This window comes from Oryzias melastigma, linkage group LG18 (genome assembly GCF_002922805.2).
Source record: "Oryzias melastigma strain HK-1 linkage group LG18, ASM292280v2, whole genome shotgun sequence".
NCBI classification, from domain to species: Eukaryota; Metazoa; Chordata; class Actinopteri; order Beloniformes; family Adrianichthyidae; genus Oryzias; species Oryzias melastigma.
In genome coordinates, this window is record NC_050529.1 from 17462596 (window position 1) to 17478997 (window position 16402).

The following is a 16402-nucleotide window of genomic DNA, read 5'->3' on the forward strand; positions in this document are numbered from 1 at the left end:
CAGGCCCCTGTGTTGTGGTGTCCCATTATCTGGAATTTGCTGTTTTTATAAACGAGTACTGTGAGGATTATGTTGTTCTTTAAATCCTTTACCGGTTGGATATATTTTCTTGGTTCATAATATGTTGGAAAGTTTTATTGTCTGTCTCAGTCACACCAGATTTAAGTTTGTAAATTACCCTCAGATACCTTCATCTTCTTAAAGTTTGTTAATGTTTAAAAGTATTTATTCCATTGTTTATTTTTGAACTACAGCACTGGCTCTTGAAAATGAAACTCTTTATGAAAGCCAGTTTTGGGGTGTAGTGAATCCACCCTTGTTTCATTTAAAATCAAGCTAGCTTGTAGCATGTAAACAGACACACAGTTTTTTTACAGCACAGAACAGATATTTTAGAAACTCTCTATTGTGCATGGGCAACTAGTATTTTTTTGTAGAAAAAGTTAAAGTTCAGCTGAGCAGAGAAAAATAATAATGTGAACCATTGGGCTTGAAATTAGATCAGATTTAGTCAAAACATTGGACACAAATGCTGTATGAATGACTGAAACCAAATAACATACAAACTGCTAAAACAATAATCTGAGTAAGCCCGCCTCCACTTCCCATCAATTTGCTTACACTTTATCCTGCTAGCTTACAGCCCCTCACAACCAAACCTAATATTACTTGTGAAACAAGAGTGCTAAACCATACTGGAGTTATCCAGCTGTACATTGTTGAACTAGGGGCCAGCTCAGTCTACAACTGGATGCAACAGAATGGAGCGAAAAAGGGAGCTTGTGGCTTATTATTGTAAGTTCTACGTCACAGCTACAAGCTTTTTCCATTGACATTTTTTTGTCAGTACCTGTTTCACGACAATTTCAATAAAGAAATACTCAGAAAAGCAATTTCAAGCTTAATTTTCTTTATATACATCGTCTTTTATCAGAGAAATGCTACAAGACTATATTAAAAACACCAAAAACACAATTTTCATTGGAGTGGGTTATTGCTAATATTTCAAACCTAATTTCTTATAATCTGGGTTTTCCTTCCTGTTTCAGTGTGTGCGCGCTGGATTCCCGTGCATGTGAGCATGTGTTGCTGAAGCTGTGGGAGTTTCTGCGCTGAAGTCTGTGCGGACACAGGCAGGTTCTGTGCGAAGTGTCACTTTGAATATGTGCCCTCCTGGTGCATTTGAGTATGAATGTGTGAATCAGTCATTGTGTGAATGTGTGTGAGAAGATAATTGGAGGGTGAGCTGGGGGTGGTGTGGTGACGGGTGGGGAGGGGGGAACAGAGGCTACAAGTCGACCCAAAGTTGCTCACCAGCTAGTTTGCCAGATTGAGTGAGTTGCTGAAAGCTTGGCAGCTTTTTTGGAGAATCGCAGCAGGAGGCGGGGGGTGCAAGCTGAGGGAGGGGAAAGGAGGAGGTAAAGGAAAGGGTTGGGTTTGAGTTGCAGGAGGGGTGGGGGCAAGACTAATTGCTACTAATTGAACTGGATGTGCCGATCAGATTGGGGGCTGCGGAGGTAATCAGAGTTGTCACAGCAGATAACGCAGGGCCGTCCCAGAGTGTCCGCCTCATGTGACAGCCTGTAACATAGCCTGCGAGAGGGCACCGGCCCCCTTTGTCACCCCAACAAAAGAAGAGAGAAGCAAAGTTGCCTGGTACAGTGAACAGCAACAGGCTCAGAACAGCAGGAGGGAGGTAGGGAGGGGAGGCGAAGAAGGAGAAAGGAGGGAGAGAAGAAGGAAGTAAAGAGTAAAAAAATGTGGGAGCTGCAGTAAAGCAAATGAAGCTGAAACTCTTTCAGATCATTACAAATAATAAGACATTCATAGCAAATATGGAATGGGTTAGAGGAAGGGGGGATTTAACTTAATTTCGGTTAGGATAATTTAGATTCAATTCAATTCAATTTTGTTTATATACCCCAATATCACAAAACTATTGTCTCACTGGGCCTAATACCAGTAGCAGAAGCAGAAAGTTGGTCATAAAAATAAACAATAGCTGATTGCTAAACTAAACTAAACAGAATAAATAAAACTGGTTATCCCTGCTCTTAGACCCCCTTTCTCTGTAGGAAAAACTCCTTAAAAAAAACTGGAAAAAAAGAAGAAACCTTAAGGATGCCCTCATGAAGGAGGATCCTCTCACAGGAAGAACAGGTGATTTACCAGGACTGTTAAAGAAGAATTGGCTTACCTAACTCTACAACTACAGGTTTGAAAAGTGTTCTTTCAGATAGAATTAGGGGCGAGATCCACAGCCAAGACGAGCCAGAGGAGCGGTCCACGGCCAAGAACAGGCGCACAGACGATCCACCTGAAATCTCTCCCACTCTGAGATGTAAGATGACGAGCCAGAGGCGAGGTCCACAGCCAAGAATAGGAGCACAGGTGATCCAGCAGGAATCTGAACTCTCTCGAAAAAGGAACAACACATGAATTGCACTGCACCAAACAAACAGTTTACGAACAGCAGTTCGTAAAAGTCTTAAAGTCCCCCTCCAATGAAAATCGTGTTTTTTGAGATTTTTAAATGTATATGTGGCATTTTTCTTCGGAAAGAGAAAAAATATCAAAATAAATCATTTTGTTTTTACATTTCCGAGTATTTCTCCTTTTAAATTGCTGTCAATCAAAGTGCCCGTGAAAAACTCTGTTTGAATTCCTGAAACTTGCTTACATCACAGTAGCTAGCTAGCGCGGATATAGCTGTAGAGGCTGGAGAAGATAACATAACGTCCCACTTCTGTGCTGTAAAGGATTGTAATTCAGTGAAAGGCCATACTGATGTCAGTTTTAATTATTTTGAGGAGTGGGATTACACTGCTCAGCACCATAAGCCACGCCCACACAGAGGGATTTTTTTTTTTAAAAGAAGGCTTCAGATCAACAGGAAAAATTGATTTTTAAGACATTTAGGATGTGGGATTTTTGTTAAAAACTTCACAGTCATAATTAAAACCCTACTGGGAACATTTAAAGAAAATAAAAAAAAATTGTTGTAGAGGGACTTTAAAAGTGCCACATCATTTCAGAAGTCCCACGTCATGATCTGCAGCTCCAGTAATAACAGCCCTGCCTCCAAGCCCCACCCCTCTGACTGGATTTTCAAATTCTACCTGTGGGTAGAATTTGGGTAGCCTCCAACTTCCCTGTTTGATTACCCTTTAAAATCCCACTCCGATCATCTTTTAAGGTTGTGCAGTTTTCCAGAACACAATTTCTGCAGAGCGACAGTAGTTTGTTTGAAATTCACCTCCGAGTTGTGAGCGGGACCACTGGTACACATTAATCCCCCCCCCCTTACTGAGAGCTCAAAGTAAGGAGTTCATGGCCTCCTAATATATTTTTATATCTTTTTCAAACTGCATTTTTTTCATCTGCTCCTGATTTACAACTATTTGAATGAATAAATACTCAGAAATTCCCATTTTTAGCTATATATATATATTTTTTATGTGTCCTCCAACATCAGAGGAAACGCTACCAGAACCAAAACACTGTAACAGGCCGGGGCTAAAACAGTAACCGCCTTTTCTTTCTGGTTTATTGTACAATTTTTCAAGGAAATTATTGCAATCAAGTGATTTTTGTGCATGAGTCTCCTGCATCTGTCTGTTTGGTCATTTTCTGCCGAGCAAACTGCAATGGTCTCAACTTTAATGGCACCTTACATTTGATTCATGCTTTCTTGGGTGTTTTCAGCTGTTTATGTTTTGTGTCATTACCCCGTTGAAGGACCTTGAACTGAGGTGACATGTTTCTCACACTATCCAATTATCTACTGCCAAACATTTTCCAGTCCAGAATACCTGGATAGTCTTGAGTTTGGATGTAGCTGAACAGATTCAGAACATCTTTTGTCTAGAGCAGCAAATCAGTCCCAGATATAATGAAGTTTCCTCCATATAACAGTCTTCTTGAATATAGAGCTGATGTAGCTTTACGAAAAGCTTTTATTTTGAAGGAAGAGTAGATCTTTCTTGGTTGATTCCCTCGAAGATTTGGGTCAAAATGCAATTTATGTTGTAACCTGACACTGACTGACTGAACTTGGAGTTTTGTGGTTCTGCTAAACTTTTTGGGTACAAACCATTTTGCCCTCCTGCAGGCATGTTCAGAGGGGTGGCTACAGCCCTGAGATTATACAAAAATCTGGTTCAATTTAGTACATGATATTATCTCATACAACCTTTACTTTTAACTCGCTTGGTTATGATTTTCTTTTCAAAATAATTATTTAATGTTCTACACATTGTTACCTTTATATTAACTGATCACAAGTTTAAAAGACATCTGTGATGCTGATAAGAGGACATGCCTCAGATTAACAGACTTTTTAATCATGTTTTTTATTCCATACTTTTTAAATTATTGTTCAAGCAAAATTTAAAAGCTGTGTCTGGTTTTCATGGCTTCATTGTGATTTTTTTTAATTAATTTGTCAGTTTCAAACAATCATTTTGGGTTTTTTTTGTCCACTAAGAATACTTTTAACAACAAACTTGTTGTTCTTGCACTAACAGCAACAGTTTTACTATGTTATTATAATTATCACTAGAGCAGCCATGGTGTTGGTTTTAGAGACTCGGAGAAAGAGACAAGAGGCAGAGCTGGATCAGGAATGAATCCATCATTCATTGTCCTAAATTCTTCTGTCATCTGATCTAGTCATGATCTTTTATGCCAATGAAACTTTTTTCTCACACATTTCTATAGAAGCTGCAACTACTGTATATGGTTTGAGTTGTTCTGCTGATCTATTTTTAATATATCTTAGCCTAAAGGGGAAAGAAATGGAAGCTTTACTTGAAAAAACTGACACATTTACAGACAAAGAAAACATAGAGGACATCAAATACAAAATTTAAGAGTAGTGAAGAAATGTGGTGCAGCACTTTTTCACTCATTTTAATGTTTAAATTTAAGAAAAAATCGTAAAAATTAAACATTTTAAAAATTATACATTATTATTTTTTGCTTTTTTGAGTTACGGGGTTTGACATATGATTTATTAATTTATTCAGGATTAATTATTTGGTAAAACTTAAGAATAAATGTAAACTCTGATTTTGATGTTTACATTTTTGTTTACAGACTTCTGAACTAATTCAAATTTGTTAGTAGTTTCATTGTTTATTTGAAAGAGGAAAGTGCAAATTAAAAGAAAAGATGATTAAACATAGTTTTAAAAAAGGCCGAATTAGCCAAAACCTGGTTGTTATATAAGAAGTTTCAAATACATGTAAGATTTTACTAATTAAAACAGAAAAAAATTTAGTTTTACCGTATTTTATAGCAAGATATTCCTAATTTAGTTTATGTTGAACACTGAAACTTAATTACAGAAACAATTCATTTTTTATATGAGACTGTTGCTTTTTTAATTACAAATGAGCTATAAAAAGGTATTTTTACCCTACTGGAGGGCACAACTAAAAAGTCATGATGTTCCTTTAAATCTGTTTTTGATTAAAGAACAAAAAAAGGGAAATAAATCCGAGCGCAGAAACAGAAGGCGTGGGAGAGTGTGAAATAGAAAGTGGCTGTGGGTCTTTCCCAAGCCTGCAGCAGTCCAATTAAGCAGGATTTCTCCTACTGCACATCCACGCTCGCTCACACAAACAGCCTCGGCAGCTGTGCAGGCGGTTGGTGCTACCAAGGGAGGGGTTAAGTCTTGTCCGCATGATGAAAGCGGGCCAGAGTTTGTGTGTGTGTGGATCCGAGCATGTGTCAAAGTGTGTACTTCCACGTCGGTGTGGCTGTTTGCAGCTCTGTTTTGTAGGAGGGTGAGCTGTGCATGCAGAGGGCATCCCGGGGTACGCAGATATGTGAGTGTGCTGAGCTAAATCCTGGCAAAGCCCACTGCGAAGGGTCAGGACCTTTACAGAATCAGTGCCTCTGCATGTCAGGACTAATGGAAGGGCCCCACCAGCTGCACAGAGAGGAGGGGGAAGGAGTGGGAAAGGTAAGTAAACCCACGAAAACCCAATAAAAAATTTGAACGGGAAGTTTTGGGAGAGATGGTGGGAGGAGAAAGGATGAACATTGAGAACTTAAAGGAGCTGGAAACGCACGGGAATATTTTAGGAGGAAAGTAGAAACAAAGTTAGCCAAAAAAAAAAGGAAAACGACACCAAAAAATGGAGCTTTTGAAAACAAAACAAGAGGAAATTATACGGTAAGAATAAGTATTAAACAGAGAGATGTTTGGGAAAACTAAGAGGAGGGAGGAGTGATGGAAGGAGGAAGGGATGGAGAGAAAAAGAGGGCGGGAAGTAGGTGTGATCCTAGAAATGTGTAGAATCTGATTTTTAAGCAGTAAATCAAATAATAAAGTTGTGTTTTTTATTTTATTTTAAGTGAATTTACAAAGTCTTTAGTGGGCTTTAATGGGCAACTGAAATCATGAGCTTATGTATTGGTTTTGTAATAAAAATTGTCTGGAAAATAAAACATATTTATAGTTATGGTCTACTTCTAAGTATATACTGTTAGAATCCACATTAATCAGCTATTAAATCAATATTTGAATTAAAAAAATGTAAATTTTAACGTAAAAAATTAACATTGTCAAAAGAAAATGAAGGTTGCCTTAATAATTTAAATTTGTTTTCAATACTTTCCTAAAAAAGACATAAATAAAAACAAATTGGTCCAAAAATCCAGAATTACACTGTAAAAAGTGAAACATTTAGTCAATTAATACAAATCTCATTAAAATTTAAATATTTAAACAATAAACATTTAATTTGATAAAACTAATAATTTCAAATGTAACAAATTACAGATATTTTATTAATTGATTTACTGTTTCACTTTTTACAGTGTAGAAGAATGTATAGAGGAGAATGAAAGTAAAGTATTTACTGTTCCATTATTTTTAATAAATTTTTTAAATATTTTTCTTTCTCTCTGTGTAATTTAAAAAGAAAATAGATAAATAAAACGGTACTAAAACTCTCACATTGTTACAAACAAACCAGAAAAAAGGCACAGGCTCCTAATATTTTCGGCCTCTTCGCTCAAAAAGCAATTGCTTTTCAGGGTTGTTTTGTTGTTAAAAGCTCCGTCTTAAAGTGTTTTTATTTTTTTTTCTTTGCCCTCTGAACTCCTTATTCAAATCATTCAATCTTTTTGCATATAAAGTCAAAAGTATCAAACCTAAAGCGAAATTACGTTAGCTAATTTCTGCCATTTTTGCTCCCTATGTTGGTGTCATGCTCTCTGTAGCTTCCATCTAAATGAGTTTAGTAAACTGAAAGCTATAATTTACTTAGCTGTGGAATCAAACTATTTTTTGGGCAGGATAAAAAGCTAATTTTGGCTTATTTTTTTTTTTTAAATAAAAAATGGGCATATGTGTTGAAAAATCTGAGAATATTTCTTCTATTTGTGCCAATTTCTTTTTTTTCCTGATTCAAATGATCCAAAATCTGTAACTTTTCAACCGTTAGCACGATCAACGTCATTGCAGTAGATTCTGAAGGAGAAAAGCCGCTTTTCTCCTTCAGAATCTACTGGAATGACGTTAATCGTGTTTACAATTAAAAAATGACAATAAATCAAAGAAAATAAAAAGTGGAGCTCCAGTGTTAAAGGGCTAGCTCACATACAGGAAGTTGTGTGTTATGGTTGAATAATAAAGTTGAATTCAAACATGCAAATGACTGCTGCTTGCACATAACTCCCCTTCAGACATGCAGCTGCTGGCTGTGTCCAGTGTTCAGCAGCAGACAGTCACTGCGGCCCTTTGTGAGCAGACGTCCAGCTTCCTCCTCGGTCATGATCCAGAGGCGCTGACCGGCCGTCTGTGCCATTTTGTGCCAGGTCCACCAGACAGCTTTCCTCCTGACATCATCACTACGAGACGGTGATGCAGCTGAGAGACGAAGGGGTCAAAGACAAATGACGGGGTGACGCCACGTCTGAAACACACAGCAGCCTCAGTGTTTTTCCACTGGAGCTCCTTCACAGCTTCCAGTGAAGACGTAGAGATGCTCAGCAGGCGACACAAAGCTGGCTTTTATTTGTGGGTTTGGACATGAAGAACCTGTTGAAGAAGGGAAGCAGAGCAACAAGTGGCTGATGACAGAGTTAGAGCGACACCTACAGAGCTGAGAGTGTCAAAGCAAGGGGGATGGATCACTTTAAGTGGGTTTATGTGCTGGGCTTTGTGAGAAAATAAAAAAAAATGTGCACAAGTTGACAAATAAAGGCACAATTCTAAAGGTGGAAAAGCATGACGAAAAAAACTGTTTTCAAAAAGAGCAACATTATGGTTTAATGTTAATTATTGTGTTCTAACATTTTGATAAAAATGTAACTTTTGAGATTAAACAAGTAAATCTAAACAAAAGTGCTGCCCTTTAAATAAAAATTCTTGTATTTAAGCAAATAAATAAAACGTAACAATAAAACTAAAATATTAATAAATCTATTTATTTTACCAATGAGTATTATTTTTAATTTAAACATTTTAATGCATCAAAAAATTTACAAGTATTTCTTTTTTCAAATTTACACAGTAATTTTATGTGAACACAAAGATGATACAGTGGAAAATAACATAAAATTACACGTGCAAATTTTAAAAATATAAAGTATGCTAGCATGTAAAAGTTAAAAATGTGTATATTTAGATATAATAGAAAAATGATTATGTATTAAAATAAAATCTATTTTATTTTCAGGGATTAATTATAATTAGAAAAATGTTCGGCTAATGAAAGAAAGAAAAGATTCAAGAATATTTTTTTTTAATCTTATGCTGTATTATATCATGTACATTGTCTGCAATAAACTTGTACAAAAACATGTAATTTTGCTAATACTTTGCAAACACAGCCCCACTTTGAACTATTTTCTGCATACTCAGTGGTGACAGAAAAATGACAAAAAGCACAAGATAATTCTTTTTTTTTTATTTCTCTCCTTTAATTTACATTCTCCAACTTGAGATTTGACGCTAAGAGAGAACAGACTTCCACGTGCGTGATCGAAATCTGTTAGATCCTCCTTTTATCTCCGAGTTTCCATTCGTGTGAGTGTAGATCTGCTGGTGTCCGACCAATCACAGGCGTAAATGTCGCTCACATATTCCATCAGACTTGGTCATCATCTTCTGATCTAAACCAGCACAGAGACAAATCACCCTGCAGCCGAATAAATGATCAAATTGCTGGATTTTTTTCATTCACTTGAACCTCTTAAATATTTTATAAAAGTGGGATTTAAAGCTGTATCTATAGGATTTATTACAAACTAGTAATCAGATTTAATTAATGACAAAAAATGACAAAAAAGCTGGGATTCTTGTGAAAAAAGTTGCTCCAGAGGAGAAAAATGTGGATTTGTAAGCAAGTGAAAATAAAAAAGGTGGAGAGTTTCACATTAAAGTGTATGAAGCAGCAGCAGCAGCAGCTTTGTTTGTTTCCAGCGTACAGTGGAGTCAACAGGAGGCCAGCAGTGTCTGCAAGGCTCTTCTGTCACAACACATTCCATCTCGCTCCCCAAACACACTCCATCTTTCCTGCTTCCCCTTAATTCAAGCATCGTCCTCACTGTATTTCCAGAAACCGAACCTGTCACCATTGAGCTAAAAAAAAAAAGAAAACACACACACACAACGCTCCCTCCCCTCCTGAGTTGTTTCTTTAAAATCTCTTCCATTTTTCCTGTGCTGTTCTGCCGAAGGGCTTGTCTTTTGGAAAGGTCACGGCCTCGCTGGCCTCTTGTTGACCCCAGCTTGACCTAAGCAGGGTAGCTTCTCTGTCTGCTGCAACTGTGGTGCTGCTAAAAGCCAGGATAATCCAATCACACAGTCATTAGTGCTGAGTAGGCCAGAGCTGGAACAGGTGAGTGCGCTTTTGTGAGTGTTTATGTGCGCTCCCTGTCTAGTAATCATTCTCTCTTGCCCGGATTTTGCTAATTTCCCCCCACTGTAAATGCACATAAACAGATCTCCCCCTTTGCATACAATAACATTAGATCAGTGGTGATAAAATCCAAATCCAAGCATTAAGCGAAGGTGCAGGGGAGTCCATCCTCGTATCATTTTCACACCTTGAAGGATGCAGATGAGGTTGCTAGGACGGAGATTTCAGGGGGACGGGCATGTTTGATGCAAAACCAATCCCAGTGAATTAATAAGAAGGGAGAGGATCTGTCACGAAAAGCAGTTTTAATTAAACATGCAATAAAGATGCTCTGGTAGTCTCTTTTAATAGGCTGTGTTGTCGTAGGTCCTTCCTTTCTATCTGAGTGGAATTAGTCTACCTAATGAAACTTGAAAGAGTTATTTTTTAGTGTTTAACTTTTAAATGTGTGTCAAATGCTTTACTGTATTCAAGTGTGAGAACAACCTTTCTCAGTAAAATGGCTTTACTGGAACATAGATATCATAAAATCTATGTTTAAAAAAGTCAAATAAATAAACTACATTGGGTGTTAGGACTTCCTCCTTCCAAATCAGCCTTTATTTCTTAAATGACGGCTTTATAAACGGCACTAAAACGTCTCATTTATTAAAACATATTGATTTCCAGCTTGTACTTTTTTTTAGATGTGCTAGTAATTTATATTTTACTCTCTTATGTTTTTTTCTGTGCGCTTGTGTTATTATGACAGTCACAAATACAACTGCCACCACGCAATGGGGTAGCATCGGCAGAATCGCAAGACTTCCTGGCTTTAACCGAATTCCATCCCTAACCCCTAACTACTAAAAAACGACATAGTGTGGGACTTTATAGTGCACTGGATTTTAAAGGTAATTCGGACATGATACTCACTACTTTTATTTAGTTTTTCTAAAGACCGGATATGACGTCATTGATTTCACAAAGGAAAAAAAACGAAAATTTCACGACATTAATTTATGACTCTACTGTGTTCTGATGGCAAAAATATGGATGGTTTATTCAAATATTACATTTAAACACGTTTATTTGTTCGACCGCAATGCATTGTGGTCTATATCTGCTAATCTAGTGACCATCGATGTAAGCTAGTTTTTCGCAAAGACTTCTGGGAAATTTCTAGAGCACTCAGTTTTGGAATTGGTAGATTCGGACTGCACTAAAAATGGCGAATGCACTATATAGTGATTAGGGGGGGGGAATTCGGACATAACTCCGGCCACCGAATGATTTTTTTGAAAATTGGTTATGATTGTAGATGCTGGCAGCAAGGCATGCAAGACCCCATATAACCCCAGGCTACTCGGTGACTGTGACTCTTGGGCCGAATCCGAATTCTTCCCCTACCCCTACGTTAGCCATCGAAGTGGAAAATAGCTTCTTCAAATTTGGACATTACTAACCATCAATGATGTCATCAATAGTTGTTAGCGTGTAGCTACTAGAACTGAGAAAATGCAAAACAGTATCAGGTCTATAATGATAAAAAGTCTTTAAATTATGGCTTTAAAGCACACCCACATGCAGAAACGCATTTCTTTCCTTAGCTCTCCCGGCGGAGGGATACACAGTCATAGGACTACCCTACTACTACAGCTTCAAATGCCCCTAAGATCGGAGGGGTAGGAAGAAGGTGTAAAGAAGGAGTAAAGGAAGAATTCAGATCCGGCCAAAATATGGACGACCGCCATCTGCACACATTTATATATCGTCCAATCAGAGCTACTGCCAGACGGTCATCCGCCGAACTGTTGCCCGATTTTGTAATGGCGTTATCCCCACCTGTCACTGCACTGCCAACACGCGACTTTGAAATGTGTGTAACTTTTTCTAAAAACCTCTGTGGCCACTGTAAGTTGTGTGCAGCTGCCTCCCGATTACAATGAAGCCGCCTTGCGGACACTGGCCAAATTTGCTGAAAAACGTGTATTTATGTTGCTGTGTGGTGATATTTTGGTATGTGTGACTGTAGTCTTACTGGTTCCCATTAAAGAATAGTTTCAATAAACATACTCTGTCCGGATGATTTATAACTAACTCTTATGATCACTGAAAGTGGGATGGTCACATGACAAAATAAAAAAATTGTGCTTCAACAAAATCAAGGTGCCTCCCCCTCCCCCATAAAAAAAGAAAGAAAGAAAGCACACACATTTGTCCCAAATAGAAAATAAAACAATAACCCTTGAAACAGTTTTAACCCACTTTTTTAGAAAAAAAATGAAACAGGTCTTCAGTAGTCTTTAGGAACTGTAACATTTTTTTCTTCTTCTCTTGTTAAATTCAGTATGAAAGGTGGGCGGGGTGATTTTCTTCCACGTGCGTCAGTTCACGTGGAACAAAACCCAACCATTCATTTGATGTTGTTCATTCTAGCTTTCCTCCCGACCCTTATTCGTTATTTGAATTTAATCGAAATATGAGAATGTAAGAATTTGACAAATTAAGCCAAATTGTACAAACATAAACGAACATAGAGAACGTGCCACAACGAGTCAGGCTTACGGTAAAATTAAAGCATTTGCCCCGGTGTCACACACAGTCAGGATGGCCGAGCGGTCTAAGGCGCTGCGTTCAGGTCGCAGTCTCCCCTGGAGGCGTGGGTTCGAATCCCACTTCTGACAAAATATTTTTGCGACAACAAATTGTATAATATATTCTAGTCATTAAATACATGTAAATTTGTACTTTGAATATTTTGTGCGTCGAGTTATACAACAACACTTCCAAATAAATTGACTTCATGTTTGGTTCAAAAGCCTCTAAGCTGATAGCGGCATAGCAGCACATACAGTATACTATGAATTTAACAATGACTTCTTTATATGGTTAAAACATTAATATAAGTTGTGCTGAATGTTTCCAATAGAAGGTAAGAACAGCCATGACTCTAAATATTTTTACTGCTTGCTTTCTCGAGATAATGAATTTTGTTTTTTGAGAAAACAGAATTTGTAGATCAGTGGAAAAACATTATTTTTTATTAGAAAAGTGATCCAAAATGGCAAAAAAACAAAAAACAAAAAAAAACAATATGTAACGGATTTTTTTCCCCTTTTTTTTCTTTCTTTTTTTTTTGATTCAACTTAAAAAAATGTTGTTTACAGGCTACACTTTTTGTTATATTATCTTGAGAAAACAAAATGTATCCCCAAATAACACGTTGGTAAAAACATTAGCATTCCATTTTCATCTTTCATTTCATCTTTCAAGTTTGCAGGCTTTGTTTTGTATTTTTTTCATTTATATTTGCATCATTGAAAGCCAACCCTCACCAATCCCTCCATTTACTGTTAGTCATATGTTAGTAAAAAAAACTTTGGTGGTAGTAATTTAGAGAATAACTTTAGTGACCTAATGTTGGAGCTGTAGCTACTTCAAAATACTTATTTTTTATTAAACAGAAAAGCAAGTTTTGGGGCCTTTGGGTATTAAGTACTACATCACAACATGACATATAAATCTTCTACCTAAATCTTTATTTTACTTCATGTAATCATAATTTCTTTCCCTTTATTCTGTGCACTTTTGTTTTTTTCTCACGACATTCAACCCAGTTCTAAATAAAAACTACTTCTGATTAAAATTTCAATAAAAATCTCAATGCAAACTTTTATAGGTTTTTTGGACATGTCTGGAACTTTATTGCATTTTAACACAAGTTTTTGATCAAGAAGATATCAAAAGGAAATTGAACAAAATACATGTTTAAATCCTTGATTTAATGTATCATTTTAAAATACAAATATTGTCTGATTGGTATTCATCTGTTTTTACAATTATTTGATCACAATTTAGCCTTTTTACTTAAATTTTAACTCTCAGTGTAATCAATACCATAACCAGAGGAAAAAGTTGTCCAGGACTTATATATATATTTAATAAAATATAGAAAAAAATGAAATTTGATTCATTAAATCAAACAGTCCAACTGATTTACTGACGATTGATGATATATTATTTAGTGTTTCTGACTATTAAATAAAAATTATATTTAAAAAAACCTGTCTAAGTCTGCATTTACATTTTCTCAGTCTTGATGATGATGAAGAATAATTAGGAGGAGACAAATCGGTGGGCGGTGGGAGGCTGTGGCACTCAGGCCAATTCAGCAAAGAGAGCAGCTCTCATGAGGAGGACAGACTTTGTAACTCCCAGCTGTCCTGAATCTCAGCTGCTCTTTATTATTCTTAAGCTGTGCAGGAAGTCCACATGTACAATGGAGATGATTGAAATCTGAATGTGGCCTGGTGATTATTTTAGATCGCCTTTATCTGTGGATAATACTGCTCTCCCGAGGCAATCATTTGACCTTGTTCCCTCAACGATAATTGCATTATCTGTGACACAAATGTTAAACTAATGAAGTAAAATGTGAAGACTGCTCACATGATTTGTTGTGGTGGAGCTTCTTTTACTGACTTAAAAAATCCTTATTTTTGGCTTCTATCTTGTTTTGAAAAAACAAACAAAAAGTGATTCAGTGAATCATTTTTAATGTTGCTTATTAAACAATAGTTACAGAGATTTTGGATCCCTCCACATCATTTCATCCATTTTCTAAACCCGCTTCAACCTCTTGGGATTGCTGGAGACTATTCCATCCAAAAGTGGGGTTCACCATGGTTAGTTCCCCAGTTCTTCTATTCAAAAGAGGGATTTTAAAAATCTCAACTCTCTTCATTTATAAATATTCAATCATAGGTTTGCTTTTTCTTGTTTGGTCTTCACCAAATGTAATTTACTTGTATAGGATTGTACACTTTTGTTTGATTTCATAGTTTTATTGTCTATCAGTCTCACCCATTGACAGTATATGAGAACTGCACTAAGTGACTCCTCCCCCTGGTGTTGCAAACAGGAAGTACCTGCTGGCTCCAAGAAGCCATAGACACCTATTGAGAAATAAATAGCTGTTATTTTTTTGTCAGAATAACCATTCTTGCTCTGCTAACCCTTTTTTTTATCATATTCTTGCTAATCCAATTTTTTCTTTATGATATTTTTTTTCTGCAAGTTATTCAAGTTATAAACCGACCAATCAGACGCCTCAATGAAAGTAGATGGCCATGCATTGAACATTTGAAACATCTGATTGACAGATTCTCCCGAGCCCTCTTTTAAGCGGTAGGGGTGTGGCCTTCCGATTAGCCGTCTCCTGATTGGCGAGAGTGGTTGCCATAGAAACGTTGACTTAATCGACTCGGACCAATTGCTGGGTACTGAAGTCGACTAGTTTCAACATGTCGGCGATCATATTGTGAAAAAAATGAATCAACTTTGGAACGGGTGCTGCTACACTCACTCAGTCCAGTTCTAATATACAGTCAAAGTTACATCGGATTTTTGATTTGAAATAAAACTGACAAACCAAACCAGTCCTCACAAGCTGCATTTCCATTGATCATATAATTGCGCAAATTGGATTTGGGATAGTAAAGAAACGGAGCAATTTTGAAAAAACTTGAAAAATGGAATGGAAAAACTTATATTGAACTAAAGCGGGCATAAAATGCAGAGTTGTGGGATCCCCAGTTCCTCTGTAACAATTTCCCAAAATCTCTTTAACCGCTCCTACATAGCTCTTCGCTCCACGGAGTGAAGTAGACGCAAACGTCTCCTTTGATAGATGGTGAGTGCTAGTGCCGTGACAGAAATGTGAATGTATCTGCTGTAAATCAAAGTACTGTTCATGTTTTTGAATGACTCATCACATGGGTTGGTTTGTGTAACGGTGAGATTGTGTTTTTTAGACATATCTCAGATTTCATGATGTTTTTATACATATGTAATGGAAACACAGCTACAAATAGCCTAATTTTCTTCTTTATTTATTTTATTTTTTGTGGTTTTACTGTCACTGCTTTAATTTAAGGCAATACTGCCACCAAAATAAGGAATTCACCGCAAGGATTCTGATTTTTGTGATTTTTCTGTTTTTCCTGTCAGTCTCACTAGTTCTGGTTCATCTTCCTCATCTGTCTTCATTTAGTGGATTTTATTATCTGGTTTTCAGTCGTCATGTTTGTCGCCCATTTGTTGCCACCAAGGTTTGGTCATGTCAAAGTTTATTTATGATACATTTTAGTTTCTAAAAATCACGCCTGGTCTCCTGCAAATCAGTTCCTAAAGTCCCTACATTCACGGTACGTCTCAAAGTATCTGTTTTAATATTTTGAGCCTTAAATGCTCTATTTCACTGAGGAAACACAGATAATCACAAACCATGACTCTACTGCCTCTGTGCTTGCCATTGTAGGAGTCAAAATATTAATTTGGTCAATTTTTTCCAATAAAACCTACAAAAGGTGCAGAATTCTTTATGGAGGAAAAGTCTCTTTAAAAAGTTTCCTTGTTAACAATAAGTGTTTTTTAAATATTTTATAACTAAACAATCTAAAAGTATGCCAGTCAAATTCTCAATACGCTTTTGCAAAGGTTTAGTATTCTTTTTACCCAAATTATTAACATGCTTTCATTTC

At 36.7% G+C, this 16402-nt stretch overlaps 1 non-coding gene across 1 annotated transcript; it reads left to right on the forward strand.

The window, feature by feature from the left end:
* The first annotated feature begins 12461 nt into the window (after positions 1-12461).
* On the forward strand, positions 12462-12544 carry trnal-cag. The gene has a single exon. It is a non-coding gene; the product is annotated as a tRNA-Leu (tRNA).
* The last annotated feature ends 3858 nt before the right edge of the window (positions 12545-16402 follow it).